Source organism: Propithecus coquereli, unplaced genomic scaffold (assembly GCF_000956105.1).
Source record: "Propithecus coquereli isolate 6110/MARCELLA unplaced genomic scaffold, Pcoq_1.0 Scaffold104, whole genome shotgun sequence".
Classification (NCBI taxonomy): Eukaryota; Metazoa; Chordata; class Mammalia; order Primates; family Indriidae; genus Propithecus; species Propithecus coquereli.
The window spans coordinates 7,506,915-7,532,073 of record NW_012134303.1 but is presented as its reverse complement, the minus strand read 5'-3'; positions in this window follow the sequence as shown (position 1 = coordinate 7,532,073).

Here is a 25,159-nt window from a genome sequence, read left to right as displayed (position 1 = left end):
CATCAGCTGACACTAAATGTTACAATTGGACCAAATAGGTTCCATCTGGACTAAATCCTCGACCCATCAGCAACTAGCCGTGTTAATAGGACTTGGTGACTAACAAATGAGATACCCAAACCTTTATTGTCCTCAGTGAACAAGACGAGGTGAAAATGCACATCACATACCTGCCTTACTCAGAAAAATTGGCCATTCTTTGTGTAAATGCAGGCTCAGTGGTTTGCTTCATGCCTCCACAGAGAATGGCAGATCTCATTCTCCAGCACCTCTTAATGCTATCACTAGATGGCAGTGTTCCCCAAGCTTCTAATAGCATAGCTGGCCAGCTTTGTTTAATGCCATTTTTTCATGAGTCATAGGTCAAATTAACCATCTTCCTGCCACTAGAAGAATTCCCAGATGTTTTCCATGCTGCCATTTCAGGGCAGGTGACTTGTCTGTGGCAACTTGTTGACATTTTAACAATAACCTTAAAACTGTTCCACTTCAGCTGCGTCTCCTCAGTTTAGCTCAAATACTCATTGAGCCCATTCTGTGTCACAGACGCTGAGCTAGGAGCTGGGGTCAGAGATGAAGCCGAGCATGCTTGATTGCTAAGAAAGGCACGATCTAGTTGGGGAGAATGATGCATAAACGGAAAGTCGATGACAATATCACAAGCACTGTGCTGGGATAAACATAGAGTCGGGTACCCATCTCAATCTAGAGATTCAGGGAAGTCCTTCTAGAGCAAGTGACACCAAAAGCTGAATATTAAAGAGTGAACAGGCATTAGATTAGCCAGGGAGGAAAGTGGGAAAGCGTATTTCAGGTAGAGAAAACAAACTAAGCAGAAAGGCTTGCAACAGTGTGGTGTGTGCTGGAGAACTGGGGAGAAGATGTTGGGCACAATAAGAGAACACAATAATGAGGTGCGGGGCTAGGTAGAAATCAAGTCCACGAATGCAACAGTAATGTCACAATCAAGAGCCAATATATGAAACCATCTGCTCCTCTCAACTGTTTCCTGAGATAAGAGCATCATCACCTTACCTTGAGAAGGAATGATCCCTTCATTTCTCACAACCATATATGTGGTATAGTCCAAAGTAACATTGGCAATCATGTATTGAGCCTTTACTAAGTACCGAGAACTATACTAAGAGCCTTTTCATGCATTGCCTTTTAAAATATCAGCAGTAACTCTGTGAGATGGGGATTATTAGGCTATTATCACCTTCATTTTACAGATGAGAAAACTAGGCTCAGCGAGGTTAAATGACTTGCACACAATCACACAGCTAACAAGTGACAGAACCAGGAATTGAATAGAAGTATGTTCAATAGTATGTACCTCATAGTACGTATGAGGAACAGAGGAAGTACAGGAGAGAGAGGGGGTCACTAAAAATACTAGTGGGCATGGGGCTGAGAGTGACAAGGAAGACTTTCTGGCAGATGTGATGCCTAAGCTGGATTTAGTAAAATTAATAAAAATAAGCCCATTATCCAAAGTGGAGCACCACAAGAGCAGCAGAACGGGACCCATTTGTACTCACCATCAAATTGGTATTAACTAATCAACACATAAATGCACATATCAGAACAACATCTATTGGATGCTGGGGAAGGGGGAGGGTGGTGGGCGGAGGGGGGAAGAGGGAGGAGGGGAGGGGTATTTGTATACACAAGGAGGGCAATGCGCACTACCCGAAGGATGGACATATTTGAAACACGGACTTCGGTGGGGGGGGAACCAAGGGCAACACACGTAACCTAAACGTATGTACACCCATAATTTGCTGAAATAAAAAAAAATAATAATAATAATAAAAGTGGAAATAGTTAAAATGTTTGAATAGGTAATATGTGCTAGACTCCATGCTGTATGTTTTATAAGCATAACCTCATTTATTCCTTACAACAACACTGTGGGGAAGGAACTATTATTACCCCCACTTTACAGATGAGGACACCAAGGCACAGAGCAGGTAACCAACTCGCCCAAAGTCACATGGCTAGTAAGTGGCAGAGTCCAGATTTGAATCCAAGTAGCTCTGGAACCAGGAGGACTTGAGTGGGGGACATGAATGGGGGTATTTCAGGCAGAGGAAACAGCAAAAAGCGGGCATGAACCAGCATGGGAGATTGGAAACAAAGAACAACTTGAAATTGCTGGACTGTAAGTGGGAATGGCTGAGAGGTCAGGACTGTGAGGCTGGAGCAGTGCGCAGGGGCCATATTGTGAAGGCCTGATGTGACCAGTCGTCAGCCTGGGCTTGACATGCTAGGAGCAGGAGGAGGGAAGGACAGGAGAGTTTTAAGTAGGGACAGACCTCATCCTATTGGTGTGATGATCGTCTTCCCTTCCCCAACTCCCTCACATAGCTAATTCATCCTGCAACACAGAAATGACACCAAAGCTCATACTTTATCTAAATGTGCATAATTATACTTCTTGCTGCTACATTTCCAGATGCTCTCTAAAGACAGTTATTCTCCCAGTCAGTGGGTCTTGTGTTGAAGTCCCTGGACTAGCAGCAACAGAGCCAGTTGAATATGCAGTTCTCTCTGCCCTACCCTATATCCACCAATCAGAAACTTTGGAGGTAGGGCCCAACAATTTGTGTTTTAACAAGACCTCTTAGGTTGATTCTGAGGCACCTAACGCATGAAAACCAGTGTTTTACACTATTGCTTCAATATTGCATGTGTATGTGGTTTATTTCTTCTCCCAATTCCTTGAAGTAAGGAACCATGTCTTCTGTTTTGTCGTCTTGCCTGCCACCTCAACTCATGCCCCCTGGCATGGAGGCACACCCCAGCTCTGCTACCAACTGTGTATAAATCTCTTAGTCTTTCTATGCCTTAATTTAATCATCTGTAAAATGGGAATAATTATAATGCCTACCTCATTCAGTTGTTGTGAATTTCAAGAATTAATGCAAGTAAAGCTACTGGACAGTTCTTGACTCATATCAAGTGCTCGATTTTATAAGTCAATACTCCTTGACTTCCTATGGGGTTACGTCCCAATAAATTCATCCTAAGTTGAGGAGTGTACTGAATGCCTTTCACTTTCACACCATTGTAAAATCAAAAAATCATAAGTTGGACCATTGTCAGTTGGGTACTCTCTGTATATTATCATTTGAACCTAGTGTTCAATAAATACTGGTGAATTTATTGATAACTGAGAGTAGATTTAGATGAAGAGGGGAGAGAATAAGAAAATGCAGGATGGGATAGCAGGCCAGAGAAAAAGAGAAAAGAAAACCTGTTTTAGATAGATTCAGCCAGCCCTACAGGGCTGTCCTAGCAATCCAGGAGCCTGGCTTTGCAAGCAGTCAGAGAAGGAGAAGGGGAAGAGGGGAAAGAGGCAGAAATAGGTGTGGTCCCATTTATATAAAATGTCCAGAATAGGCAAATCCATAGAAACAGAAGGTAGATCAGTGGTTGCCAGGGGGCGGGTGGTGGGTGGAAATAGAGTGTGACTGCTTATGAGTATGGGGATTTTTTTGGGGGGTGATGAAAATGTTCTTGAATTGGATAGTGATGATGGTTCACAACTTTGTGAATATACTCAAAACCACTGAACTGTATACCTTAAAAGGGTAAATTTTATGGTATATGAATTCTATACCCCAAAACAAACAAAAAAACTGTTTTAAAAAATCCAATAGGCCTGGTCAATCTGGAAAGAGAAGTCAAGACCTTTACCTTTGTCTTCCATTAAGCCCCAGGAAACTAGGCACAGAGCAGGTGCACAACTGAGACTTGGAAAGAAACACGGAGTCTTGTGGCTGGATTCCGTTCTAATTTATTTGCTTGCCACATAGCGGCACCCAACTCATTTCCTGTGTCATTATTTCTAAAGACATAAAGTCTGACATTTTCATTAAGACCCACCATATCAATGGTGTAAAATTAAATTGTAAGAGAGAGACACAACCTGATTGTAATAAAAATGCAATCCAAGACTGGCACATAACGGGGAATCTCACAAACGTGTGTCACATGCTCGAGGTCAACATGGGTGAAAATATCAACCCTTTTTTCCTAAGTCCTCAGGCAACAGAGTCTAGCCAAATAGTCCTGGAAGATCTAATATATCCCCTAAGGGCCCAAACCACTTAATTTTCCCTCCAAGCTTTTAGAGTTTCCAAGAAAAATCGTTCAATGATTATTTCACTGAGTGATAAAAGCAGACTTACGCCTTTATAATACAGGGTGGATGAATCAGGACTTGGGGAATTTTGAGGTTTAAATATATGCTCGATAGTGTTAATTGGGGGGTAGGCCACCTTATTTTATTAAAGATAGTCTAAACATGTCTGCATTATAGAACCCTTGTGTGACAAGATTGCTTACTACCAAGCGAGTTCTACCAGGAAAAATCCAAGACAAAAAGCAAAATAAATAGGCACCAAGCACTGAATGCTGGCAAAAGTAATTTAACTGAAGATGAAAGGGAGGATGGGCAGTCTAGTAGAGTCAAGGATGCCACATGCCACAGGCCTAACTTTATTAGGCCTCAAATCCTCAACCAAATTAAGGACATGAATCTGTATAGGGCAATGTCTGAGTATGTAGATTCTAGAATTAGGCTGCCTGGGTTCAAATATTGACTCTAGTCTACACTCTCCTGATTCCCTAAGACATTAGTCTATTTATTCCCTTCATAGTACTTTCCATAATCTAGATTGTTATGACATGACCCCTACTGGATTATAAATTCCATGAATAAGGAAAGAGCCTATATAGCAGGTACTCAATAAGCATTTGTGGAGTTGAATAGAAACCCTACCTTTCTGTCCTTGGGCAACCTGGCAACTTGCCTCTTAACCCTCAAGTTTTTTTTCCATCTTTTAATAGGGAGTGGTTGTAATACCAGCTTAATAGAGTTGTTGAGAGGAATCTACATAAAAGTACAATGCCTGGCACCTAGCAAGTGCTCAAAAAATGCTACCTGTTATTACTACAAAGGAGAATTTCTGGATAAACAGTACACTAGAACAGGCAACACAATAGGCTGGAGTCCCTTCTTTAAAAGTGACATTTTATTTTCTTTAAAAAAATGATCTGGGCGTGGATGCAGAGCGATAGGAACACTCTTACACTGCTGGTGGGACTGCAAACTACTGCAACCTCTGTGGAAAGTAATATGGAGATACCTTAAAGAGATACAAGTAGAACTACCATTTGATCCAGCAATCCCATTACTGGGCATCTACCCAAAAGAACAAAAGTCGTTCTATGAAAAAGACACCTGTACTTGAATGTTTATAGCAGCACAATTCACAATTGCAAAGATGTGGAAACAACCCAAGTGTCCATCAATACATGAGTGGATTAATAAAATGTGGTATATGTATACCATGGAGTACTAGTCAGCTTTAAGAAACAATGGTGATCTAGCACCTCTTGTATTCTCCTGGAAAGAGCTGGAACACATTCTACTAAGTGAAGTATCCCAAGAATGGAAAAACAAACACCACATGTACTCACCATCAAGTTGGTATTAACTGATCAACACATAAGTGCACATATAAGAATAACATCTATTGGATGTCGGGCAGGGGGAAGGGGGTGGGGGAAGGAGGGGACGGGTATATGCATACACAAAGAGTGTGATGTGCACCATCCGGGGATGGACACGCTTGAAGCTCAGACTTGGGGTGGGGGGGCAAGGGCAACATACGTAACCTAAACATCTGTACCGCCATAATATGCTGAAACAAACAAAATAAAAAGTTAGAAAATAGAAGCTTATAGAACAAGATCTGAAGAAAGAAAAAAAAATGATCTGGAGCAAACCTAGCAAGAATGTTAATGCATAAATTCTGGGTCATGGATACTTTGGTGACTTTTATATTATTCTCTATATTTTTTATGTTTGGTGGCTTTTAAAACATGGCCCAAAGTCTTTGACATTTTTGCTATAGATGGGTAGGGTCTCTGGCCCCTCTTGTTGCATCTTGGAAGGGTCACCTGTAACCCATAGGATGTTGTGGGAGCGACACTGTATGTGAGTTTTGAGGCCAGGTCAGGAAAAGTGATTTCTGTTTCCTCTTTGCTTGTTGGAACACCTATGCCTGGAGCCCTGAGCCATCATGTAAGAAGTCTGATCACCCTAAAGGCACTAAACACTGAGAAAGCTGGTCACATGAAGAGGCTACATATTGGCACTCAAGGTGGCATTTCTAGTCTTTGAATCCACCCTGGCCAGGCATCAGACACGTGAGTGATTCCAGGCCCCAGCCATCAAATCACCCAAAGCCTTCAACTTTTCCCAATGGAGGCACCAGACATTGTGGAGTAGAGACAGCTTTCCTCATTGTGCCCTTTTGGAATTCCTGACCCGAGGAATCCATAAGCATACTGAAACGGTGGGGTTTTTTTTGAGCTGTTAAATTGGGTGATTGTTTGAAATGGTATGTTTGAAATATTTCATAATTTAAAAGAAAGATCACTGAAAGGACCAGCCCCCCTCTCATGCTGCCACCCCCAATTCAGGTTTGGGTCATTTGAGCAAGAGCTAGCATGTGTCTCAAGAGTAAGTAGCCACACCATGATGGCAGTTGAAGGGCACTAAATCTCCAAAACATATCACCCCTTTCTAATGTCTAAAATGCCCCCAATCAAGATTTGTTTGAAGTATTTTACCTGAGAGTCCACTCTTAAAAGATAAATATTCTCCATGGAGGGTAGGGACAAGGAAGGAGGGCATTTGACCTGGGTATCCTATTCACAAAGTGTTTTAACTTTAGGCTTCTGAAGTTATCACCAGACAAGTTTCTACACATACAATTATGTGACAAAAAGAAGATATTCATCATATAACCTTAAGCATCTGCCTTATCATCAGGCCCACTACCTGTCCTGCACTGTGAATTTTTTAATAAACCTGGCAATTATCTTCTGACTAGTACAATTATATTGTAGAACATTGCCATCTGTGGTAAAACATTTAAATTAGAATTAGGCTATAGATTATGAGGGGCTCATGGTCACCAGCCAAACCCCTAACTGGCAAAATGGTCTCTGATATATCAAAAATCCTGTGACATTATTTAGCTGCAAAGATTCAGAATGTTTGTTATCAGTCAAAAAATATGTTAATCATTAACTCTTTGTGGGAAGGTAGAAACAAATTAATGCATTGCCTTTTTTAAGTTAAAAGTGTAATTTTGTTCCACATAAACATTGAAAATATAGCACAATTTGAGTAACTGTTTGGTATTTAAAATATATTTGTACAGAGAGTCTTAATACCTGGAAATGGCCCCTATGTGTCTGGCTTTTTGAGGAGGCCCAGGTAATACTAAAAATTTATCATTTTGGAGGGATGTGAGGGATGAAGTTTAATGATGGAGTTTTATGTAGAAATTATCTTTGAAATCCTTTCTAACCTTCAGATCCAGTGAGTGTTTGACAAAAAAGGGCCCTGCGGGAGAAATGTGAGGCCTAGAAACAGGAAGGACTAGAGATTGAGGAATCTCTTATGTCATATATTCCTCTCTCTAAGTTTTGCCTAGGACTCCCAGAGGGAGAGTCCAGGGGGCTGGGGCAGACTGGATCAGCCTTTTCTGAATGTGGATGTCCTCATGTAAAATTGAACTCCCCTCCATGAATCCAAACAGGGTAGCAGCACGCATGGTTACCATGGCAACTGCTCTATTGCATAAGCTCCTGTCTGATGCCAGGAAAGTGTGTGTGCCAGACTGTGGCCAGTCCATTCCCTGCAACACTAACGCCGCCTCAAAAAGCTCCCTAATCCACTAGGCAGTGTCAACCAGAAGAGGGTTCCACACTGCCTGCTATTGGGACCCCAGAGACTGCCCACAGGGGCCTCACCAGGATGCTGTTTCTACCGCTGCTGCTGCTGCTCTTGTTGCTGCCACCTTGTGTCCTGAGAGGAGGAACAATTGCTTCCTGGGAGAACAAGCTCCATTTTTCAGTAAGAGAAAGCTCTCCCAGGAAATGAGGTGGCTTGGTGATGTCCCACCTAACCTCTCCCTGGCTATCAACCTGGCCCAGAGTCCCCCAATGATTGCTGGGTAGGGGCTGTCTTAGTCCATTTTATGCTGCTATAACAGAATATCACAGACTGGGTAATTGATAATGAACAGAAATTTATCTGGCTCACAGTTCTGGAGGCTGGGAAGTCCAAAAGCACGATGCTGGCATCTAGTGAGGGCCTTCATGCTGCCTCATAACATCACAGAAAGGCAAGCGAACATGCAAAACAGAGAAGGAATAGGGGCCAAACTTCATCTTTTCATCAGGAGCCCGCTTCCATGATAACTAACCCACCCTTGTGATAATGAAACCACTTCCCTGATAACGTTAATCCATCCATGAGGACAGAGCAGTAATGACCTAATCGACAAGTAAAGGGCCCACTTCTTAATACTGTCACAATGGCAATTGCATTTCAACATGAGTTTTGGAGGGTACATTCAAGCCATAGCAGGGGCTACCTCTTCTATGTGCCCTCCTTTCCCTCTCATCTATTTTTTTTCTCTCACTTCTCTCTTTTCTTCCCTGCATCTTTTATTTCTCTCCTCCCATCTTTTTTCTTTCTTTTGATATCTTCTCTTCTTTTTCCCCTAGCTTACTGTTTCCCCTCTACCTCTTGGGCTTTCCACAACTCCCTCCTCATTTCCTTGCTTTATTGCCTTTTATTTTATCTGGAGTTCTAGGATTATGCGATACTAGTATGCGTGATATTAAGCAATTTATTACCGGCAGATTTTGAAACGGGTTTAGAATGGGTAAGAGAAAGTGAAAGCTGGAAATCTAAAGATTGTCCCTTGTGAGGCAAGAGAAGAGCAGGAATGCTGCATTCTCATTTCTAGGCCCTTCAGGCCACAGTGCAGCAAGCTCAATACTGTAGGCTAAGATCTCCCCTCTGTCTAGGACAGTGAGACTCCTGGGAGCCCTTTAAAAATTTTTATATGAAACATTGAAGATATACAAAAGGTATGTATGCCTTTTTGTTTAGCCACCACTAAGCCTAAGAAAATCAAATATCATCACAACGCAGTTGGAACCCCCTGTGTGCTTCTCTGATCATGCCCTCTCCTTTTCTTCCAGAGGTTACCAGAGGAGAAGACTCTCCTAAATAAGGTGATTATCATTCCATGGGTTTCTTTATTCCTTTATTACATATGTATGTAGCAACAGGAACCCTTTTAAGGGCTTTGTCATCTCCTTAGTAGGAGACTCTCTCAGTTTTGCCAAAGGTGACAGAGGGAGGAGGTTTTGATGATTCTTTGGGGCGGACAGCTTTGAGCTTCATGCACAGCCTACACCCTATAGGCTATCAACAGATAGCAGAGAGTGTGGTGGTTAAGAGCATGGACTCTGCAACCATCCTGACCGGGTCTGAATCCCAGCCCTGCACTGCCTGCCTATGTAACCTTGTAAAGTCTTTAGAATAGTGCCTGGCACATACTAAGTGTTTCATAAATGGAAGCTTTTGATTAGTAATAGTGAAGGGCACTTGCTATATAGTGAGGGTGGGGGCCTTCTTACTTTGACATCAACAAAGAAAGGCTTCAGCTAGATAATGGATGGCCTCTGGGATTCCAAATGGGAGGAGAAATTTCATGGATCTGGGTGAAACTGATCCAGAGTAAGAGCAGTCGAAGACCTGATTAGTGCTTTACAAGGTGTTTGGATCTTATAACAGAATTTCCATAGACCCTTTCAAATTTCTTCTAACATTCTTGACAAGGGCTTGGAGATTATACTATAAAAAGATGATGCTGTGATAGTGTCTATGCAATGATAATAAGCTTTCATCCATCACACACACACACACACACCACACACACACACACACACGGGAAAACAAGACTAATCACGAAGAATAACAAACATAGGAACAAACAATGAATTCATCTTAGTTTGTTGCTGTCAATTTTAAGGTTTGATTCTGGGATACTGGGAATATGATTGCTGCCAGTGATGTACATGGAAAAGCTGATCCAGGGAAGCAATTTGAAGTGGAAGAAGACTCTAAGTTTTAGATACATTGAGTTGAAAATGATGGTGGACTATATTAATGAAAATGATCTGTTAGCAGCCCTTTGATAATTGAAATAAAGCAAATAAAAGCCAATGGTTCTTCAATTTTATGTTGTATCAATTGGTCTTGATAGGGTTCAGGAATCTGCATTTTTATAGTATTTTAAGTGACTCTGCTACAGGAAGTCTTTGCACAGAGCGCACTTGGAAAATTTCTGCTACGTGTTGTGAGGAAGGGGGTTTCATATGTGGAAGATGGTGAAATCCCAGGATGATGCAAAGGGAAATGGGTCAAAGAGCAATCTGGCCAGCTCCTCATAGATATTTGCTGGGGAGCAGCCCTGACCAACCAGGCCTTTTGTTGTTTAAGTGGATCCTTCCTTCCATTGCAATTCTGTCCTTTCTGTCCTGACTGGTAATAAATCATATATTACTTTGCACTGCCATATTGTCATCTCATATTTGGTTACTGGCCTTTAGCTTAAGGGGTATGGGGAAGAATCAGTATTGGGTACAGGGGAGATTTTTTTTTGTTTATTTGTTTGTTTGTTTGTTTTTTTGAGGCAGAGTCTCACTCTGTTGCCCAGGCTAGAGTGCCGTGGAGTCAGCCTAGCTCACAGCAACCTCAAACTCCTGGGCTCAAGCGATTCTTTTGCCTTGGCCTCCCAAGTAGCTGGGACTATAGGTATGTGTCACCATGCCCGGCTAATTTTTTCTATATGTATTTTTAGTTGTCCAGCTAATTTCTATTTTTTTTGCAGAGACGGAGTCTCGCTCTTGCTCAGGCTGGTCTCGAACTCCTGACCTCCAGCAATCCTCCCAGAGTGCTGGGATTACAGGTGTGAGCCACTGTGCTCGGCCCAGGGGAGTTTTTAATGCATTGGCATAGGATAATTGCGATGAAGATGAAAGCGGTGTCTCTGAATTTTGCATTGAGGTTTCAGAGTACAACTTGAGTTGAGCTTGCTGCTTTTAGAGACATCAATCTAGGACATGGAGCAAAAAGAGACCAGTGCTATAGATGTATATTTCAGAGTTATTAGCATAGATGATAATTTCTATCTCCACTACACAAAATGAAATGATTTGGCAGCTATGTGGTTTATTTGTCAGCATAGACAAGTGATCTGGATAATTCAGGCCGTCCATTAATGATGGGCATGAACTGCATAATTGCCAACTCACCACCTCACTTAGGGCTATTGTGTGGTTCCAGATACCACTTGAGAAAGATTAAGTGAAAAGTTAAGAGATCCAGATAAAGCAAGCTATTCTCAAAGGGCCATAGAACTGAAGATTGCTATGAGATCGTAAAATCAAAGAAACACTTGGCCAAGACAGGCATAGAATGGGAGAGGACAGCTTGAAGCTGTTTAAATTTCTGGTGGGACCAATAAAAACAAACTGAATCCTCCTCTTCTCTATAATCCACAAACAAGGAATTACTTAATGAAACCAATGGCAAATAAACATGAAACAAGTAAAGTGGATTATGTTTTCCTGTATGTCATCCCTCTGTGGAAGTCACTACTACAGGAAGCTGTAAATGGAAATGTCTGGAACATACTTTAAAAGTAGACGGGCTAAATTCAGCTCTAATCACATTTGCATCTTTGGCGCAAGCTAAGGAGAATTCATTTTTATGTTTCAAGTTCCAACCCTGTAACTTGATGGGGTAAGGGAGGGGGAAGTCAAGCTTGTCTCTTAAGGAGAGCAATATACAATTAACATACAATATGGGTTTTCTGTAGCTGGTTTAGGTCAGTGTATAGGAGTCAGGATCCATTTTGCTCTCACTTCTCTTGGAGCCTTTTTTAGCTTTGCTGAATTCAGGATTCATAGAATCATAGTACCACATGATTCCGAATTGGAAGCATCCTTAAAGAGGACCTAGTTCAATCTTGTCATTTTTTAGATGGGATTCAGAGCCAGGAAGGGACTTGCTTAAGGTCACAAACCTATTTATGTGCATGGACAAAGGTAGAAATGTAGTCAAACTGCAAGTTATTTGGTGTGCTACAGATAAAATACTCAGATGCTTGTCTACAGGATCGACTAGATCAGTGGTTCTCAATACTGACTGCAGGAGTGGTATTCAAAATATTTAATAACGGGTACAGTTCTGGGCACTGATTAATTAGAATGGAATCTGGCTAAATGCTGAAGCAGTGTGCTGGAGGACTCCTGCTGGGCCAGGCATTAACCCTTTAGTTACTGATTGTGGGAAAGTCTGGGGGGTCAGAGCTGGAGGAGATGGGGTGTCCAGGGCATTTACCAATTTCATTGAAAGTATTTCTCAATATTCTCATAACTGAGGTGGCTACACCAGTGCATCCTGACTGAATTATCTACCTTGCTTGGCCTACACACTACAATCATTTGGGGAGCCTTTAAAAAAAATCAGTGCTGTGATAGTTTTAATGTGCATCCAGGAATGAGAACCATTGGACTAGATATTCTGGCACTGTGAAGACCTATTTCCTTTTAAGCTTAGTTCACAACTATAACTCAGGAACATAACTAGGATGAGAACCAGTGATCAAACCTGTCAGACATCTTCTAAGACCTCTGGACTTAATATTGGTTCCTGAATAAGCATAACATAGCTTGGTTGGGAAGGTCTTCATGACACTGCCTGAGCCCCACCTTCCATACAAATTATCCATACAAGTTATCATATTTGGTCTGGGTATAAGGTAAGACAGAAACCCAACACAAGGTCATCTTTAACTCTACAAGCCAGGATGGTTACTTTTGCATGCCCAATGCAAATGCCTTTGTACTGTGAGCTTTTATGTCCTAAAGTGATGGGCCTGAAAGCTAATCCTTTTCAGTGGGAGCCAAGGAGAGGTTTTGGAGCCTGGGATGGGAGATTCTATCAGATAGAGCAGGTCCCTTGAAGAGATTCAGCAGACAAGCTGACTATCCTTTATCAGAGGATAGTCTAAATGGAGTTAGTGATGGGGATGGAAGTCATGGGGGTAAGCTATAACCTGGGGAACAACATAGGAGGGGCAGTTTAGATACTAAATATAGGTGAGCATAGAGAAGTCAGACTCAGGTAGAGATGAGAGGTGGTAACAGGTATTTCTGCATGAATCAAAACTATCGGGTTTTTTTTCTCCAACAATTGTTAAACACTATTTTCAAACATATGGAAAAGTTGAAAGATTTTCACAGTGAACACCCATGTACCCAACACCTAGATTCTATAATTTACATTTTATTATACTTTGCATTATCACATACTTCATTTCTATATCCCTCTATTCATTCATCAATCCATATTATTATTTTGATACATGTCAAAGTAAATTGCAGACAATACAATTCTCCCTAAATACTTTAGCATGCCTATCACTAACTAGAGTTCAGAATTTGTTTATGGTACTTTCTTCTTTTGAAATTAAATTTACATAAAATGAGACACATAAATCTTGTCGAACCAATCCCCAGTGAGTTATGACAAACTAGTACATATGTGTAACCAAAACCCCTTTCAAAATACAGAACACTACTATCACTTCAGAAGGTTCTTCATGACCTTTTCCAGTCAATCCTCACCTTTACCTCTGCCCCAGGCAACCACTGTTGTTGTTTTTTTTTTTTTTTTCACCATAGACTAAGTTTTGCCTATTCTAGAACTTTATATAAATGAAATCATACAGTTTATATTCTTTTGTCTAAGAATTCTTTCATTCGGCATCATATTTTTAAGATTTGTCCATGCTGTTGCTTGTCTCAATAATTCATTCCTTTTTATTTTTAAGTAGAATTCCATTGTATGTCTGTACCACAGTTTTTTATCCATTCACCTACTAATGGACACATAAGCTATATTCAGTTTGGAGGTCTTATGAATAAAGCTTTCATGAGCATTCATATATAAGTTTTTGGATGTATAAATGATTTCATTTTTCTTGGGCAAATATGTAGAAATAAAATTTTTAAATATTAGGGTAGGTGTATATTTACATTTCTAATTAACTGACAGACATATTTGCAAAGTGGTTATACCGTTTTACACTCCCAGTAAAAATGTATCCAAGTTCCAGTTGCTCCACATGTTTTCCAATATTTGGTGTTGTCAGCCTATTTAATTTTAGCCGTTCTTATGGGTGTGTAGTGGTATCTCATTGTGATTTTAATTTGCAGTTCTCTGATGCCTAATGATGTTGCCTGCATAGTCGTGTGCTTATTGGCCATTCGCATATCTTCTGTGAAGATTCTGTTTAAATATTTTGCCCATTTTTATTAGGTTATTTGTCTTTATATATCCTGAATGACAATCCTTTATCGGATATATGCTTTACAAATACTTTCTCCTAGCATATGACTTGTCTATTCATTTTCTTTAATGGTGTATTTTAATAAAGAGTTGTTTTTATTTTTGAAGAAGTTTAATATATCAATGTTTATAATATAATTATTGCTCTTTGCATCCTAAGAAACTTTTGTCTATCCTCAGGTTATAGAGATACCCTCCTGTTTTCTTCTAGAATTTTTATGGCTTCAGTTTTACCATTAGGTATGTGATTCTACACAAATTAAATTTTTCGTATGGTGTTATGGTCTGAATATTTGTGTTCCCCTCAAAATTCATATGTTGAAATCCTAATTCCCAAGTTGATGGTATTAGGAGAAGGGTGATCAGGTCTTTGAGAGGTGATCAGGTCAGGAGAACAGAACAGTCATGAAAGGGATTAGTTCCTTTATAGAAAGAGGCCCAAGGGAACTTGTTTGCTCCTTCCACCATGTGAGGCCACAGTGAAAAGACAGTCAAATATGAACCAGAGAGCACACTCTCACCAGACACCAAATCTGCCTCTGCTAGTGCCTTGATCTTAGACTTCCTAGTCTCCAGAACTGCAAGGAATAAGTTTCTGTTGTTTATAAGCCAACCAGCCTATGGTATTTTGTTATAGCAGCCCGAACAGACTAAGACATGTGGTTTGGGGTAGGGATTCAGGTTTCTATTTGTATAACATATCCAGTTTTCCAGCACTATTTGTTGAAGAGTCTTTCCTTTTCCCATTGAGTTGTTTTGGCATCTTTGTCAAAAATCAAATGACTATGTAACTGTGTGTCTATTTCTGGACTGTATATTTTGTTCCACTGGTTTATTTGTCAATTCTTATGTCAATGAGACAATAGTCAATAGTCTTGATTACAGTAGTTTTACAGTAAATGTTAAAGTCATTAGAGTAAGTTTTCTGACTTTGTTTTTTTAGGATTGCTTTGGATATCTAACTCCCCTGTATTTCCAAATAAATTTTAGAATTGGTTTACACATTTCTACACAAGAGCCATATGGGATTATGTTTCACATATTGTTGAATCCCTAGACCAATTTGGGATTGACATCTTAACAAGATAAATTTTTCAATGCATGAACATGCTATTTCTGTCCATTTATTTAGATCTTTTATTTTTCTTAAGAAGGTTTTGTGCTTTTTCGGTTTAGAGGTCCTGGTACATCTTTTGTTAAATGTATTTCTAAGCAATTTTTTTATGCTATTGCAGATAAATTTCATTTTTGAAAGTCACTTTCCAATTGTTTGCTAATATAAAAAATGCAATTGACTTTTATGCTAACATTGTACCATGTGACTTTGTTAAATTCACTTAGTTCCAGTACTTATTTTAGATTCCTTAGGATTTTCTATGTAAACAAATATGTCATCTGAAAATAGAGATAATTTTAATTCTTTCTTTCTGATATTTATGCCTTTAATTTGTTTTGCTTGCTTTATTGCAATGGCTAGAAGCTCCAATACAATGTCAATTAAAAGTAGTAAAAACATACAATGTTTCCTCATTAAGTATAGTATTAAATGTACATTTTTCATAGAGACCCTATATTACATTGAGGAAGTTCCCTTCTATTTCTAGTTTGCTCAGAATTTTAATCATAAATTAGAGATGATTATGTCAAATGTTTCTTCTTCAAATTTTGATGTAATCATATGATTTTTGCCTTTGTATTATTAATATAGTGAATTATATTGATTGATTTTCAAATATTATATAAACCTTGCATTCCTAGGATTAGTCCTGCTTGGTCCTGCTTATTATTCTTTTTATATATTGCTAAGATTCTATTTGCTAATACTGCGTTAAGGAGATTTGCACCTGTGCTCATGAGAGATACTGATCTACAATTTTCTTTTATTTTAACATCTTTGCCAGATTTTGGTGTTGATGTTATACTGGCCTCATAAAAACAAACTGGAATATGTTTCCTTCTTTTCTATTTTCTGTCTAATTTTGTATAAGACTGGTGTTGTTTATTCCTTAAATGTTCGGTAGACTTCATCAGTGAAATAAGCTAGGCCTAGAATTTTATTTCAGGAAAAGTTTTTGATGATAAACTCTATTTCTTTAATAAATATGATGCTATTCATATTTTCTGTTTTATCTTGTGTCAATTTTGGTGAGCTGCATTTTTAAGTAATTTGTCTATTTCATCTATATTATTGAAATTTTTGGCTTAATATTCTTTCAATGTTTGTAGATTATTAATGGTAACCCCTCTTTCATTCCTGATTTGGTCCTTTGCATTTCCTGATTTTTTTTTCCTTGATGAATCTTACTAGAGGTTTATCAATTTCGTTGATTTTTTCAAAGAATCAATTTTTGGCTTTATTCATTTCCTCTATTTTTCATTTATTTTCTATTTAATTGATTTCTGTTCTTTATTATTTCCTTCCTTCTACTTTGGGTTTAATTTGCTCTTCTTTTTCTAGATTCTTAGAGTAGAAATTTATATTATTGATTTTGGACCTTTATTCTTTTCTAATATAATTATTTAAAGCTATAAATTTCCTTCTATGCATAGCTTAAGCTGCATCCCATTAATTTCAATAGGTTGTATTTATATTATCAGTCAGTTTTAAATATTGTCTAATTTCTCTTGTGATTTCTTATTTGACTCATAGGTTCTTTAGAAATGTGTTATTTAATTTCCAATTGTTTTTGTTTTTATAAATATCTTATTGTTATTAATCTCTAATTTAATTCCACCATGGTCAGAAAATAGACTTGATGATATCCATATGAGTTTCCTAGGGCTGCCATAACAAAGTACCACAAACTGGGTAGCTTTAAACACAGAAATTTATTGTGTCACAATGCTGGAGGTTAGAAGTCCATAATCAAGATGTTGATGGGGCCATGTTCTCTCTGTAACCTATAGGGGAGAACCCTCATTTGCCTCTTCCTAGCTTCTGGTAGTTTGCTGGAAATCCCTGCCATTCCTTTGCTTGCAGCTGCAGCACTTCAATCTCTGTCTTTGTCATCACACAGCATTCTCCCCTCATATGTCTATGTCTCTGTGTTTTTTCTCCTATTCTTATGGGGACACCAGTCATATTGGATTAAGGGCCCACCCTACTCCAGTGTGACTTAATCTTTACTTAACCAATTATTGTAATGACCTTATTTCAAATAAGGTCACATTCTGAGGTACTGGCATTAGGACTTCAATATATCTCTTTGGAGGAGGGCACAATTCATCCCCCAAAACTATAAATCTTTTAAAATTTATTGAGACTTGTTTTATTCACCAATATATGATCTATCTTGGTGAACATACCATTAGCATTTGGAAAGAATGCATATTCTGCAGTTGTTTGGTGTGGAGTTCTAGAAATATCACTTGGGTCAAGTGATTGATAGGGGTGTTCAGATCACTTTTGTCTTAACTGATATCTTTGTCTAGTTTTTCTATCAATTGCTGAGAGAGGAATGTTAAATCTCCAAATAGGGCTGGAATTATCTATTTTTTAATGTAATTCTGTCCATTTTTGCTTCATATATTTGGAGGCTCTTTTATTAGGCATATACACACATGATTTTTATATCTTTCTGATAAATTTCCCTTTTCATCATTATGAAATTTTCCTATTGACCTCCTTTCCTGGAAGTATACTTTATCAGCTATTAATATAGCCACTCCAATCTTCTTATGTTTCTTGTTTTATTGGTATATTTTTTCCGTTCATTTACTTTCAAACTATGTTGCCTTTATATTTAAAGTGTATCCATTGTAGACAGTATAGAGTTAAGTTTTGATTTTTAAAATCAATTTGACAATATCTGCCTTTAATTGGAGTGTTCAGTTCATTAGCATTTAATGTGAGTATTGACATGGTTGGTTACAGATCTATTATTTTATTATTTGTTTTCTATTTGTCCTGTTTTTTTATGTTCTCTTCTTCCTCCTTTCTTGACTTCTTTTGGGTTATTTGGATATTGTTTAGAATTCCATTCTAAATTAAAGATTCATTTATTGGCTTTTTAATTATACTTCTTTGAATTACTCTTTTAGTATTAAATAGTTGCTCTAGAGATTACAATATACATCAATAATTTTTCATTGTCTACTTAAGAGACAATATTTCACCACTTCAGATGAAATACAGAAACTTTTCAGTTTTTAAGGTCAAATTACCTCCATTCCCATCTACGTGCTGTAGTTGTCAGATAAACCAATCTACATACATTTTAAATTTCACACAATAATATTACAGTCTTTGCTTTAAACAAATATATGTATTTTAAAGAAACTAAAAGGGAAATAGTTTTTATATTTATATTTACTAGATATTTACCATTTCTTATACTCTTCATTCATTCTTGAAGATTCTGGTTTTCATCTGGTATAATTTACTTTCAGCCTGAATAACTACCTTTATCATTTCTTGAAGAACAGATCTGCTAGAGACAATGTCTGTTAGTTTTCTTCTATATAGCACTTTTTATTTCACCTTCATTCTTGATGGATAATTTTTCTGGATATAAAATTCTAGCTTAAGAGGATATTTTTCCCCAAAAGATATTATTCCACTGTTTCTTTGTACTCCATGGTTTCTTCTAAGTCCAACATCTGGATCATTTCTAGATTATCTGAATCATTTTTCCCCTGTATAATGTATCATTTTCTCTGGTTATTTTCAAGATTTTCTCTTCATCTTTGGTTTTCATCAGTTTGACTCTGATTTGCCTAGACATAGTTTTCTTTGTATTTATCTTGCTTGGAGTTCAATGAGATTCCAGAATCTATAAATATCTATCTTTCACCAAATTTTGGATATTTTCAACCATTATTTCTTTAAAAAGTTTTTCCCCACTTTAGTCTCTCTCTCCCTTCTTTCTGGAACTCCAGTTAGACATAAGTTAGAGCTTTGATAGTGCCCCACTGGTCTCCGAGGCTTTCTTTCCCTTTTTTGTCAGACTGGATAATTTCTATGGATCTATCTTCAAGTTCACTGATTCCTTCCGTTGTCATCTACGTTCTGCTTTTAAGTCCATGTAATTTTTTAAAACAATTTTAAATATTATATTTTTTAATTTTAGAATTTTTATAGTTTTCTATTTCTCTGCCGAGATTTCCAGTCTTTACATTTACTTAAAGCATATTTCCTTCATTGAACATAGTTAGAATAGCTGCTTAAAAGTCACTGCCTGCTAATTCCAACATGAGTCATTTCAGAGATGGTCTTTATTGAATGATTTTTCTCTTGAGAATGGGTCATATTTTCCGGTTGCTTCATATATCACATAGTTTGGGATTGTAACTTGGATTTAATAAATATTATGTTGTGGAAATTCTGGGTAACATTATATTTCTTTGAAGACTGGTAATATTTTTGTTTTAGCATACAATTAAGTGGATTGAACTCAAGCTGCAAACTCTGACTGATCTAATTTCAGATCAGTTCTTTTAACCTAAGCTGAACTACTTGGAGCCTTCTCTGCATCTATGAATGTTAGAGGTCAACTAAAGATTTGAGAGGAATTTATACATGGAATTTGTGCCTTCTCTTCTTTGTCACTTTCCTTTCTGAGAATCCCCCCTCCCTTACCAGCAGCTGTGCTTGGCTCAAACTCTATCCTTTAGTGACTAAATCCAGAAAAACTGCCAGTTTTCTATCAGAACTTTAGCTCTTGCGTGACACAGGCTAGGGGTCTGTCCCCAGGCAAGAAATTTTGAAAAGGGAAACTTATGATTCTCTTTGGCAAACTGTTGACTCCCTTCCAGAATATGCCTGCTTTCTATTGCTTTTCAGTCTCTTGAGGAAGCTGCTTTTCAAATTTTGTCCAGATTTTATATTTTTTATCTTAAGGAGAGTTGGCCCAATAGGAACTGACTTGGCCGTTACCAAAAGTAGAACCCATTAATGTCTTCAAAAAATATTTTTAATTACAGAAGAAAATACATGGCTATATTCTCTCTTCTCCTTTTAAAATTTCAAATTGTACAGACAGAGCAAAAGTCCCTCTTGGACCACCCTATCTCATTCCCTTACCCCAAGGTAGCCATCATTAGTTTGGTACACATCCTTCTAGATCTTTCTCTATGAGATAAAATATATATGCGTATATACTAATATAAAATTTAGGGGGTTATCCATGTAAATTAGATAGGTGGTATAAAATAGAGGTTAAGAGTACAAATTCTAGTGTCAAACTGCTTGAATTCAAATCTATACTTTTAGCACTTACCACCTATGTGACCTTATAGAATTTCCTCAAACCTTCTGTGCCTCAGTTTACTCATCTGTAAAATGGGGATAATGATATTGTCAACCTCATAGGTAGGGCTATAATGATGGTAATAATCAAATAATACATATAAAGGACTTGAGATAATATCTGGTACATATTATGCTCTCAATAAATGCTAATAACTATGGTTATTCTGCAACTCACTTTCCCCCCTTAACAATGTTCTAAGTGATATATATATATATATTTAAAATTAATTTTTATACTGCTACATAGTATTTCGTAATATGGATGGGCCCAGTTTGTCTTGCCCATTACCCTACTGATTGACATCTAGGTTGTTTCACTTTTTTCCCTCTTTTATGAATAAGAGCACAAGGAACATCCTGGTAAGAAGAGCATTATTCTAGGAATAAATACCTAGAAGTAGAATTGCTGGGCCAAAATATATGTACATTTCAGTTTTGTAGGTAATGTGGAATAAAGCAAATGAATAATTGAGTGATATTCTGATCCTATCAACGCTGCTTCCCTTGAAAATAAGAATTTTCAGACAGATATAGATGCAAGGTAGAAGTTAATAAAATTCCATGTCACGCTGAGTATGAATTGAAATTCTCAGTATAAACTCATAGGGTACTATACTTAAATGAGAGACACAATAACCAATCCAGTAGTATTAAGCATTTGAAGAGCTCAGATAGTGGTCTTGAAATAACATCTCATGTGAAAAATGGGGTTTCTTGGAGAAACAGATGATTAGAGTTCTTTCAGTGGTCTGCAAGGCCTAGTATCAGCTGATCCCATCCTTGTCCTTATCCCCAATTACTTTCCTCATACCTCACTCCATTCCTGCCACACCAATCACCCTATCTAATATTGCAAATCATTCCTTGACTCCAGTCCTCCTGATCTCCCTTACACTTCTTTTTATTTTTTTCCATAGCACCTAGTATCTTCTAACATACTTATACATATACACGTACATATGAATGTATATGTCTATATCTATATAAATCTTTATTTATCTATTTTATTATATCAGTCACGTATTGCCAAAATAGTTCTGTGTTAATATACTATCCCAACTCTCAGTGGCTTAGAATGACAATCATTTATTCTTAGTCACATATCACTCATTGACTGGGAATTGGCTCCAAGCTGTGATTTGGGTTTAATCCTACTCCACTTGGACCAGCAAGGCTACCAGGGACATATCTTTCTTAAGCTTATGGCAGGAACACAAGAAAACAAGCTGAGGCCGGGCATGGTGGCTCATGCCTATAATCCTAGCACTCTGGGAGGCCGAGGCAGAGGATCGCTTGAGGTCAGGAGTTTGAGACCAACCCGAGCAAGAGCGAGACCCTGTCTCTACTCAAAATAGAAAAATTAGCCAGATGTGGTGGTGTGCACACATCGTCCCAGCTACTCGGGAGGCTAGGCAGGAGGATCGCTTGAGCCCGGGAATTTGAGGTTGCAGTGAGCAAAACTATGTCTCAAACAAAACAAAACAAAACAGACAAAAAAAAAAAAAAAAAACAAGCCGGACTGCACAACCACATTTTAAGCTTTTGTTCACATCACTTCTACCAGTATTTCATTGGCTTAGCAAGTCTTATGGCCAAAACTAACATTAATGGGATAATATACTATAATAACATACTCTGTCTCTAGTAGGAGGAACTATAGAGTCACATAGCAAAGAATATAGATAGGTGGAGGGTGAAAATTCAGAGACAAAATTTAAATCGACCACACCTAATATTGTTTATTTTCTGACTTCCTCAATTAGAATATAAATTCTACAAAGACATGCTTTGTCATTGATATATTCCAAGTACTTAGAACAGTACCTGACACCTAATAGATGCTCAGTAATATTTCTCGAGTTAATATATGAATGAAATATTCCTGTCAGAATTAATTGCTACCTTCTCTTTGCTTCCATAGCACGTGGTTTAGACCTCTCAGGTGACAATGCAGTGCGCCTTGTACGTGGTTGCCTCAGGAGACAGTATAGGACTATGTACGTACTAGTACATCCACAGTCTCAGCAGCTAGCAGGAAAGGTCAAAGACCTCAAGCCTCAGCCTCCTGCTCTTAACCCCGAGAACGCACTGTAGTTTGGGTGGGTGTGGCCTGCTGCTCCACCCCATAACCGGTGTTCTGCTTGCAATGACAAGTGAAGAGCAAAAGCTATGACAGGCAGCCTGCTGGGCACTTCTGACTGGAAAAAAAAAAAAAAACAACTATAATCATGATGTGGAATCAAATGAACAAGAAATGCAGAATTGTTGTTTCTACCCCCAAGCAAAAATTTCTGTGCTGTCTCTCATCCCTGCCAAATCCTGTGTTAAGCTAGCTATCACACTAGCCAGGGTCTGGAACAATTTCCTCTAAGATGTTAATCATTGGTAACGGCATATTGTTTTATCTCCTTTGCAAGCGAACAGGACAGTGCCTTAACTAAGGATCTAGTAGGCTGGAGAGAAGCTAGATGGGGACAAATGGCTAGTGCTCCCTGAATCATTTAGCAGAGGACCTGGCCAATAATGATACTTTTACACACACACACACACACACACACACACACACACACACACACACACACACACTGATGTCTGGGCTCCAACCACAGACATTCTGATTTAATTTGTCTGGACATTAGGATTTTAAAAGGAAAAACTCCCCAAGTAATTCTAACATGGAGCAAAGCTTGAGAACCAGTGCACATGGCTCTATACAATTGCCACAAACTAGTAAACACCTGATGGATGGTAACACTAAGAAATTTCTCTGCTGGATCTTCCCTAGTATTATAGAGACATGTTGTTATTGCTCCAATCTTTGAACCAAAACCGTCTTCTTGACTCTACTTCCTCCTCCAGCCGTGGTTCTATTTTTTCTTTTTCCCTTTATAGAAAAACTCCTGGATAGGATTATCTACACTCTCAGCCCCTCCCACCCCATTTCTTTTCTCCTACTCTCCCTTGAACTGACTCTAGTAAGGTGTTGGCTTCCACTACTCCTCCAAAACTACTCCTATAAGGTCACTAGCAACATCCACATTGTGAAATCCAAGGACTACTGCTCAGTTCTCATGTTAATTGACCCATCAGCCCACTTTTTCATAGCTGATCACTCTTTGAAATACTTTCTTCACATAGTTTCTAGGATGCTATCCTCACTTCTTTGTCCACTTACCTCTATGGCCATTTCTTCTCAGTGTCCTTTGCTGAGTTTTCCCCAACTTCCTGACCTCTAAATGTTGGAATACCCAGGGCTGAGTCCTAGTACCTCTTCTCTTCTTTATCTACACTTGTTCCTTAGAGAATCTTGTCCTGGGTCTTAATTTTATATGCCATCGATACAATTATGACTCCAACTACTTATTTGACATTCACTTTTAAATGTCAGTTACGTATTTTAAATTTAACAAGTCTAAACCTTGGTTCCTGATCTTCCTCCTCCGAACCTGCTCCCACTGTAATCTTTTTCATCTCAGTAAATGGCAACTCTTTATTCCTTTTGCTATGTCCTGACACTGAGTAATTTATAAAGAAAAGAGATTTATTCAGCTCACGGTTCTGCAGGCTGGGAAGTACAACGAGCATGGTGCTACATCTGATCTATCAGAAAATTATGTCTACTCTACCTTCAAAATTTATTGAGAATCTGACCACTTCTTACCATGTACACTCTGCCACTCTGGCCCGAGTCACCATCTTATCTTGCATGAATTATTACAATGGCCTTCTAACTGATGTTCCTGCTTCTGCCTTAGCTCACCTTAAGTCTGTTCTCAACAGAGAAGCAAGAGTTATCCTATTAAAACACAAGTCAGATGATGCTCCTTTGCTCAAAATCCCCCAAAAGTTCACCATGTCCCTCAGACTTACAACCGACATTCTGACCATAACCTTTGAAGTCCTACATGATCTAGCCCTGTTCCTTCTCTGACCTCATTTCCCTACCACTCTCCCCCTCACTCTATCTTCTCCAGCCACACTGGTCTCCTTGCTGTTCTTCGACCATACCAGGCATTGGTCCACCTTAGGGCCTCTGCACTTCCTATTTCTTCTGCTTGAAACGCTTTACTCCCAGATATCTACATCGCTCACTTCCTTGGCCCCTTCAAATGTCACCTTCTCTGCGAGGTCACCCCATCTCAGAATTGCAAACCCCATCCCCACTCTCATCATATACACTCCCTAACTCCCTCTCTTCTTGACCTAACATATCATATATTACAATACGATATAGTATATATTTTTATTACTTGTCTGTTATCTGTCTCCCCCACCCCCATCAAAATATATGATCCGTGAAAGCAGAGATTTTTTTCATTTTTTTTTTCCATTTTGTTAACCAATGTTCCCCAGAGCCTATAACAATGTTTGGTATATAGGTGGTGCCCAATAAGTGTTTGTTGAAAGAATGAATGAATGAAATTAGAGGCTATATTTTTTTTCCTTTTTCTTTTATTTCAGCATATTATGGGGGTACAGATGTTTAGGTTACGTATGTTGCCCTTGCCCCCCCCCAAGTCCGTATTTCAAATATGTCCGTCCTTCGGGTGGTGCGCATTGCACTCCTTGTGTATACAAATACTCGTCCCCTCCTCCCTCCTCCC